General features: G+C 40.2%; 1 long non-coding RNA gene across 1 annotated transcript; it reads left to right on the plus strand.

Moving 5' to 3' along the window:
- Positions 1 to 262: 262 nt before the first annotated feature.
- Positions 263 to 2,750, plus strand: LOC114053442. The gene is made up of 3 exons (XR_003570381.1): positions 263 to 1,019; positions 1,804 to 1,942; positions 2,502 to 2,750. It is a non-coding gene; the product is annotated as an uncharacterized LOC114053442 (long non-coding RNA).
- Positions 2,751 to 10,417: the final 7,667 nt, after the last annotated feature.

Raw genomic sequence — 10,417 nt, forward strand, 5'->3', positions numbered from 1 at the left:
ATTAACAGTCCCCAAGGTGTTAGATAGCAAATTCCCCTCATCAGGGTTTCAGGTGTGACTATAGTGTCACATTAATTAGAGAACATCTCTGAAGTGAGCTCTAAGTAGTTTGCATAACTTCCTACACATGTTCTGGTTCCTAATAACATCCTGAGTAAAATAAAATTTCCGTTAAGATCATAAGTTGCTACTCTAAATAGATTGGCTTCTCTGTTTTTGAAGCTTATTTATTCCTCTCTATAGCCATTCTTAATCTGAAAGAATGAGACACATTCAGGACTCCAATCTTATACATATGATGAGTTCAAACAGTAATATTACCTCTTGCTAGGCCATGAAAAGAATTCAGATCAAAACACTAAGATCTTTCCTACTTATAGCTTATTACAGAAATTTAGGTGCTTTAGTATTAATCACTAGTCTTAGATCTCTGATGCTGCTTGCATTGAGACTATTTCTCTAAGAGCACCCAGTTAAGTCCAATCCAAGGACACAACAAACCCAGGAATGAAACTCTTAAGTTCATAGGAGGTTTGGACATAATTTTCATCAACATCAAATTATTACTGCAGCAAATTAGCTTACAAAGAAATTTAGTAGGCCCTCTAAAGGAATATCAAAGATCCCAGGAATCAGCTGTACTGCCTACAGGCACTCTGTGCAAGATAAACTTAATCAAAGGATCAAGATTTGTGCCAAAGCCACAGAGTCCTACCCACCTAACCCATTTTCCCTTCTCTGGTCCCTAGGGATGCATCTCTTAAGACTGAAGTGAGATCATTTAAGTTTTAAGGCTTTTTGTAAACTTCAAAGCACTATATAAGGTCCTATACTATTTAGGGCTAGGAGATGGGGTGGGGGCACGTGGCAAAAAGTTGTAAAGAGTTGCAATCAAGGCCAGGTGTCAGGAGAAACTTGCTAGCAATGAGAGCAGCCCTAAAGTGAGATGGACTCCCTTGAAGTGATGCTTGGACCCTCCCTGGTGTTCTTCAGTCAGAGGCTGCATGACCACTTCTCAGGTATGTTATGGTGGGAATTCCTCTTAGGAAGAGGGTTGGACTCAATGGCCTCTTATGTCCCTTCCAGCTCTCACATTGTGTGATTCTTTGGTAAAGAGAGTTCTGGAACTGCCTCTGACACTTAGCACCTGTGTGTCCAAGGACAATTCACTTCCCTGTCTGAGCAAGTTTCTCCTTCTGCCCTGGGTGGTTGTCTATAAAAGTTAAAGTCAGAGACAGTATGGTCCACAGACCCTCTACTACCCATATGCCTGCCACAGGTGAAATGTTGGTGCCAAGGGGCATCCTTGAAGCCACTCTCCCATGCCCAATCCTTATGTGGGTACTTAGGTTCTTTCTCCCAGAGCTGCTAGAGGCTCAGTGTCCTGGCCAGGATACCATTCCTTATGGAATCATGCAGTGCAGTCAGACTGTTGCCCAAAACACAGGCCCTGCTCTCCCTCCCACCATCCTCCATCAGCCTTTCCCAGTCACCTTCCTATCCCCTAGACTAGTTTTCCCTTGACTCATGGAACTTTCTGACAAAACCGATCCTAGCCACCATAAATTTTCAATTCCTTCTAAAGATATCACCTGCTTTGATGATTTTGCCAGCATCTGTAGGTTTGATGTTTGTACTTTCTTTGTCCTGCAAGCATCATTATTCTGAACTTTAGCAGTTTTCCTCACTATACCCTTCTCCAGGCTCCATCACAGGAAGAGACAGTTTGTAAAAGAACAATAATTATGACTGTTTACATATTCATATGTGTGGGTGTGTACTTTGAGTTTTTCCCCAATACAGGCCCTAATGCAAGGTGGAGTAATCTTGTTATCCAAGGAATGACTGGAGAGCTTCCCTGAAGGGAAAGGGCCTCACTGGCTCCACAAACTTCCTAAAGAAAAAATCCACCCCCAGACACTCTCAGCCTCAGTCTGGCCAGGTAAGAAGACCACTGTTCCAGATGTACATTTTCCATATTGACGTACCAAGGTGTCACAGATGGGGTGTGGGGGGTGGCAGGGGAGAGGGAAAGAGAGAGAGAGAGAGAGAGAGAGAGAGAGAGAGAGAGAGAGTGAGAGATGAAGTGAGAGCAAGAATTTCTTGGGTGCTTACCATGTGCCAAGCACTGTGCTAAGCATAGGCGCTAGGTTTAACCTAGGGGATGGGTGAGGGGGTGGGCAGGGCAGCAATTAAGGAGACAGAATAGCAGAATATGGGAAAGTGAATTCAGGCCATTTTGAGGTGAATCATGGCTTGGGACATGAGAGGCCGTCACAGCCAACCTCAGTTTTACAGAGAAGGAAATGGAGGCATACAGCAGTTAAATGACTTTCCCAGGAATACATAGCTAGCTGAGGCAGGGTTACACTTGAGCGTTCCTGACTCTACTTGCAGCGTTGTATTCATTGCACAGTTGGGCTGCCTCTTCATTCTCCATCAATTCCATGTCCAATAACTTAATAAATCCTGCCATTTCATCCCCCTTATTATCTCTGCAGGGTGTGTCCCCCTTTTGATCCCCAGTACCACCACAATTACTTCAAGCTGTTCTCCTCAACTAGAATATCATCGTGTTGTCATCCTAAGTCTTGGATCACTTCAACTATCCACTACCTCCACCCCTACACTCCTGTTGAGCAAAGCTGAAGAAATGGAAAATGGAGAAATGGAACAAATGGACATTCAGGGAAATAGAAGACCTACAAACATTCCTGATGAAAAGACTAGAGCTGAATAGAAACTTTGACTTCCATTAATACAAGACTCAAAAGAAGCATAAAAAGATAAACAGGAAAGGGAAATCATAAGGGACTTAATAAGATTAAACTGTTTACATTCCTACATGGGAAGATGATATTTGTAACTCATAAAAACTTTCTCATCATTAGGGCAGTCAGAAGGAGTGCACATAGGCAGAGGACACAGGTGTGAATTGAATATGAAGGAATGATATCTAAAAAAATAAGATTAAGTGATAAGACAGGAATGTACTGGAAGAAAGATAAAGGGAGAGACAGAATGGGGTAAATCACCTCACATAAAAGAGGCAAGAAAAAGATTTTACAGTGGAGAGGAAGAGGGGGAAGGGGGAGGGGGAGTGAGTGAATCTTACTGTCATCAAAATTGGCTCAAAGAGGGAATAACACACACATCCAATCAGGTATTGAAATCTATCTTGCCCTACAGGAAAGTGGGAAGGAGGGGGGGGGGGGGAGTGTGATAGAAGGAAAGGCAGATTCGGGGAGGAGATAGTCAGAAGGAAAATATTTTTGAGGAGGGATAGGGTGAAAAGGAGAGAGACAATAGAATTAATGAGGGGATAGAATGGAGGGAAATACAGTTACCAATAGTAACTATGAAACATTTTTGAAGTACATTTCTCTGATAAAGGCCTCATTTCTCAAACATATAGAGAATTGAGTCAAATTTATAACAATAAGAGCCATTGCCCACCAGATAAATGATCGAAAGATATGATCAGTTTTCAAATGAAGTAATCAAAACTATATATAGCCATATGAAAAAATACTCTCATTACTGATTGGAGAAATGCAAATTAGAACAATACTGAGGTACTACCTCATACCTATTAGCTTGGCTAATAGGAGAGAAAAGGAAAAGGACAGATGTTGGAGGGGATATGGGAAAAATGAGACATTGATGCACTGTTGCTGGGGTTATGAATGGATTCAGTCGTTCTGTAGAGCAATTTGGAACTATGCCCAAAGGGCTATAAAACCATTCATACCCTTTGACCTAGCCATACAACTACTAGATATATATCCCTAAAGAGATAAAAACCAAAAAGGAAAAGGGACTGTAAGTACAAAAATATTTATAGCAGCTCTTTTCTGGGGCAAAGAATTAGAAATTGAGAGGATATCCATCAACTGGGGAATGGCTGAACAAACTGTGGTATGTGATTAGGACGAAATACTATTGTATTATAAGAAATGAGGAGGAGGATGCTGTGAGAAAAACCTGGAAACACTTACATGAGTTGATGCAAAGTGAAATGTACTGTATACAAAGTAACAATATTTTAAGATGATCTGAATAACTTAGGCATTCTCAACAATACAAAGATCCAAGACAACTCTGAAGGACTTATGATAAAAAATGCTATCCATTCCCAGAGAAAGAACTGATGGTGTCTGAATACAGACAGAAGCATTTTTTAACTTTATTTTCCTTGAGTTTTTTTTTGTCTATGTTTTCTTTCACACCATGACTATTAGGGATATGTTTTGCATGACTACACATGTATAATCTATATCAGATTGCTTACCTTCTCAATGAGGGTGTGTGGGGAGGGTAGAAGGGAGAGAATTTGGAACTCAGAGTTTCAAAAAGGAATGTTAACAATTGTTTTTATATGCAACTGTGGAAAAATAAAATACTGAAGAAAAAAAGTTACGATATCTTACTGTTTGGAATTTATTAAACTGTCAAAAGGAGCAAAACAAATCTTAGGGATTACATTCCTTTGCAATATTAGATTATCAATAAAATATTTGATTAAAAAAAGACCAAAGTTGAATAGAAAATTTGACTTTCAATTACAAGACTAAAGAGAAGCATAACAAGGTATACAGGAAAGGGAAATACAAGGGACTTAATAAGGTTAAACTGTTTACTTTCTTGCATTGCAAGATGATACTTGTAACTCATAAGAAATTTCTCACCATTAGGGCAGTTAGAAGGAGTATAAATAGATAGAAGGCAAAGGTGTGAGTTGAATATGAAGGGATGAAATCTAAAAAAATAAAATTAAGGAGTGAGAAAGAAGAATGTACTAGGAGAAAGGGAAAGGGAGAGGTAGAATTGGGGTAAATTATGTGACATAAAAGAGGCAAGAAAGAGTTTTTACAGTGGAGGGGAAGAGGGGGGAGGTGTCAGGGAACAGTTGTACCCTGCTCTCATCAGAAATGGCTCAAAGAGGGAATAAAACACACACACATACACACACACATACAAGGGTATAGAAATCTATCTTACCCTACCGGAAATTAGGAAGGGAAGTGCAGAAGAGAAGGGGGGGGTGTGATAGAAGGGCCGGCAGATTGGGGGAGGTGGTAGAAGCCAAACACTTTTGAGCTTTTGAGGAGGGATAGGGTGAAAGGAGACAGAGAATACAATAAACAAGGGGGAAAATAGGATGGAGAGAAATGCAGTTAGCACTCATAACTGGTAAAAAAAAAATTCTTGAAGCCGAGTTCCTCTGATAAAGGCCTCATTTCTCAAATATATAGAAAACTGAGTCAAATGTGTAGAAATAAGAGCAATTCCCCACCACATAAACCATCAAAAGATATGACCAGTTTTCAGATGAAGTAATCAAAGCTATCTATAGTCATATGAAAAAATGCTCTAAATCATTATTGATTAGAGAAATGCAAATTAAAAATTGTGAGTTACTACCTCACACGGATTAGATTGGTTAATAGGAGAGAAATGGAAAATGACAAATGCTGGAGGGGATGTGGGAAAATTGAGGCATTAAGACACTGTTGTGAACGAATTCAATCATTCTGTAGAGCAATTTGGAACTATGCCCAAAGGGTTATAAAACCATTCATACCCTTTGACCTAGCAGTATCACCACTAGGTCTGAATCCCAAAAGAGATATTTTTAAAAATGGAAAAGGTCCTATACTTAGAAAAATATTTATAGCAGCTCTTTTCTTGTAGCAAAGAACTGGAAATTGAGGGGATGAGCATCAATTGGGGAATGGTTGAATAAGTTGTGGTGTATAATTGTGATGGAATACTATTATGCTATAAGAAATGATGATCAGAATGGTCTCAGAAAATCCTGGAAATACTTACATGCCCTAACGGAAAGTGAAATGAGTAGAACCAGGAGAACATGGTACACAGTAACAGCAATATTATAAGATGATCAGCTGTGAACAACTTAGCTATTTTCAGTAATATAAAGATCCAAGACAACTCTGAAGTACTTAGGATGAAAAATGCTATCCATCCCCAGAGAAAGAACTGATGGTGTCTGAATACAAAATGAAGCTTACTTTTTTTTACTTTCTTTATTTTTCTTGGGGATTTTGTTTTTTGGTCTGTGTTTTCTTTTACAACATGACTAATAAGGAAATATGTTTTGGCTTAGATTCTTAAAATCAGCTACTGCTCACATTCTTATAATCTAGCCACTGCTTAGATTCTTAAAATCTAGCCGATAGCTCACTATGTTCAGACTCCTTAAGAGTCTGCCCAATATGGCGAATGTTCTAATAAAACTTGTCTTTGGCTGAAAAAAAAAAGAAATAGGTTTTGTATGACTCAACATGTATAACATATTGGATAGCTTGCCTGCTTAATGGAGGGGGGATGGGAGTTGAGAGGGAGGAGAGGAGAACATTTCAAACTCAAAATTTTTAAAATGAATCTTAAAATTTGTTTTTACATGTTATTGGGGAAAAATAAAACACTAAATAAATACTAAACAATAACAACAATATAAGTGGACCATTCCGCAGACCCTTCATGTAATGTGAATTTGCGCATGGATGTGGAAAAGGGCAGGAGGGAGGCAGGAAGGGGACTTTAGCCCCGTGGAGGAAGGGGCAAGACATGGTTCAAGGACAGGTGGGGTCTAGACACGGCGAAGCAAGAGCAGAAGGAGGAACACGTGGCTGGTGGGGCCAGCCACATGAGGGCCTGTCTGGAATTGAAAGTAAGAACACGCTGGCAGGGAGGCACATGGGGGCTGCACATGGAAACATTCAGGAGAGGACAGGCCACACACGGTGGGAACCAGGGACAGATACATGGTACCCCAACATGGATGGACAAAATAACAAAACACAGGGACCAAACTCTTGGGTGGGTGGGCAGACTGAAACTAAGTTCTCCTCTCAGCACTAGAGGTCTTAAGCCAAGTCCTGATTCAGCAGTGGTGGTGGCTGTCTCTCTGCAGATCTGTTCCTCTGCTTTTACTTGGAGGACTTTTTTTTTAGCTTTTTCTTTAGGGGAGGGAGTTGGTAGTGGTAGTGATGAGATCTAGATGTTAAGGGGTGATGGGACCCCGAGATTGCGACACGCGGGCCCTGCCTGAATTCAACCCAAATCTTCTTTCCACCAGAGAAAAAAGTTTATTAGAGATAAACCATATAGGCCAGGTGACACCCATACGGAGGATCTGGATGAGAAAAGCTCAGCTTTTAAATGGGGGCCAGGGTGGATCTTATATACACTAAAGTAACTTTGGGTGACCAGGAAACAGGCTGGGAAAAGGGTCTAGGTGAGAATTCCCATTGGAATGTCTAAGAGATTGAATAGACAATGGGAATAGATAATGAGAGGTACTGGAAGGAAGAAGTTTGAAAGGCATCTGAATAAGATCAAGAGGTGGGGCTAGGGCTTTCAAAGGGAGATGAGGAGCTGGGCCCATAGACAAATGGGAGCCAGATTCCCTTTGGGGTAAGGGGAGAAAATCTCGGCTTGGGCCCATACCCCATCATTAGGAGGCCACAGAGCACCAATTTGAGGGGCAGGAGCAGAAAGAGATCCCACTATACTATGGTAAAGTTTACATAGATGTTTTCTTGGAATGCACATTTCTTATAGAATTCCTTACATAAAGTCCAATTTGCATAATGTGAATTTCCATAAAGCACCATGTGTTTGTACTCCTTTCTGTTCCCATTCAGTTTTCTTCAAAGGTCTTTCATATCTAAGTTTTCTAAAATTCTATTACTCTTCTTAACTTCTTTCTTACTCATTTTATGGTTTGGTTTACCTAGCTCTCAGAGGGAAAAGTTGAGGTGCCCCACTACTAGGGTTTTCCTGTCCATTTCTTCCTGTAATTCATTGAACTTTTCCTTGAAGAATTTGAATCCTATGCCCTTTCCCAAATATATGTTTACTATGGATATTACTTCATTGTCTGTTGTTCCTTTGAACAAAAGGTACTTTCCCTAGGGCTATTTGTGCTTTTGCTTTGTCTGAGATCATGATTGCTGCCCCTCCATTTTTTACTTCAGGTGGTGTATAACAGTTTCTGCTCCGGCCCCCTATTTTAACTTGGTGGTTCTCTCTTTGTTTAAAGTATGTTTCCTATAAAGAAACAAAAATAGAAACAAAAACAAAAACAAACAAACATATTTTTGGATACTAGTTTTGGATACTAGTTTGGATCCATTTTGGTACCCACATCCATTTTATGAGTGAGTTTATCACATTCATAGAGTTAGGATGACTAACTATACATTTCCCTCTGTCTTATTTTTTTTTCTATTTCTCCTTCTCTCTCTCTTTTTATCTTGTCTTTCCTCTAATTTCAATTTTGCATATGACCACTGTATTCTTTTATCAGCCCACCCTTTTATCACTACTTTTTTTTTCTCTTTTCCCATTCTCTTACTTACCTATAGGGTAGGATAGATTTTTATGACCAATTGAGTAAGTATATGTAGATACAGATATAAATATAGATGTAGATATTTTCCCCTTTTGAACCAATCTAGATGTGACTGAGGTTCAAGCACTGGCCATTCCTTACCCCCACCACCACCACCTCTTTGCACTCCAGGGTAAAATCTCTTCCTTGCATACCTATTTTATGGGAGACCATTTCCCTCATTCTTTCTCTCTCTTCTGCTTTCTCCCAGGGCATCCATATTTTTTGCCTGTCCCTTTATTTTACATCATCCCAACTTAACTGGCTCACTCCCAAACCTTCTTTCTATGTAGAATCCTTCTACCTGCTCTAATAATGATAATATTCTTAGAAGATATGTTTATCCTCTTCCCTTATAGAAAAGTACACAGTTTAACCATATTGAGTTGCTTATGATTTCTCTGTCATATTTACCTTTTAATGCTTCTTTTGAATCTCATATTTTAAAGTCATATTTTTTCTTCAGCTCTGGTCTTTTCATCAGGAATGCTTCAAAGGCCTCTATTTCATGAAATATCCATTTTTTTCCCTCCATGTGTTTCCCCAGAGATCAAGCCTGTAGTAAATGCAATGTTCTGAGAGAGTATGTCTTCAACCCCAAATGTCTTGTCTGCTGAGTGTTCTGAGACTAGATGTGCTTCCACTGAGAGCAAGCCTGTAGTAACTGGAATGTTCCCAGAGAATGTGTCTCCTGCCACAAGTATCTTTTCCTCCTTGTACTATTTAGTTGTGTTGACTACTTTTCCTTGCTAAAACAAAAAATGCCATTTGTCACATAGCATGGCTTTCAGGGAGGAGGAGACGGAAACCATGATGTAAGATACAGTAAACATCAATTAAAACTTTTTAAATGAAGTCAAGAATCTAAAGAGTATTCATGGAGGGGGGGAAGGGGAAAGAAAGGGGTTTTGGTCATGCAGAGTGATTCTAGACTCAGGATCAGGGCTTGCTTGAGATCCCCAGTGCTGAGAGAGGGGACTTTTGGCTGCTCTGTCTATTTATCTGTGTGTCTGGCATCCAGTCTGTCTTCTGTCCATCAGCTCTTGGGTACCATGTGTCTTTCCGCTGTCCTTGTGTCACAGTCCTCTTCTGTATATGGCCATGTCTGGCCTTTACATGTCTGTCTCCTGCATGTTCTTCCTCTCAGTTCTGGCCAGGCCATCATGTGACTGGCCCCAACACCTGCCTGATCCTCTTCCTACTCTTGTTTCTCTGTCTCTGCCCCCCCTTCCCCGCATGTCCTTCGACCATCTCCTGGACCCCTCCCTTCGCAGGCACATGACCACTTCCTACCTCCCCCTGTCCCTTTTAGCCAGATCTGTAGGCAAATTCACATTACTTTAAAAACCTTCTACTTAGAGGTTTGCCCAATGGTCCACTTACCCAAAAAGAGTCTGTAGTTAATTAAAAAAACAAAAACGGATGGCATAAGTGGAAAGCAGTTTGGCAGAGCAATTTGGCAGGAATTTGATAGGAGATCAACACCTCATACCACATATCAAATTATACTATAAGGGATTACATGAATTAGATATGATAATTAAAATAACAAAGTGATAACTGATCAAAATTTTAAGTAAGAGACATGTATAAGAGATGTATTTATTTTTTATTTTATTTTATTTTATTTTTTGGGGGGCAATTGGGGTTAAGTGACTTGCCCAGGGTCACACAGCTAGTTAGTGACAAGTGTTTGGTCTGATGCCAGACTTGAACTCAGGTCTTCCTGACTTCAGGGCCGGTGCTCTATCCACTGCGCCACCTAGCTGTCCCAAGAGATATATTTATAATCATTCATATTTACTCTAGCTTAGACCTACAACTCACTAATTTGTTCATTCTACAGCTATATAGATTAAGCTCCTCCTATGTGCTGGGCACAGAGAAAGCCAAATCGTCTAATGAAGCAATTCGGAAATCCAGCCCTGGCTTCCATGGCTGTTTGCAAGGATGCATTGTGGGAGTTTGACCCAGAGCCACTGGATCGAGGGTGCC

Source organism: Vombatus ursinus, unplaced genomic scaffold (genome assembly GCF_900497805.2).
Source record: "Vombatus ursinus unplaced genomic scaffold, bare-nosed wombat genome assembly UNPS02004093.1, whole genome shotgun sequence".
NCBI classification, from domain to species: Eukaryota; Metazoa; Chordata; class Mammalia; order Diprotodontia; family Vombatidae; genus Vombatus; species Vombatus ursinus.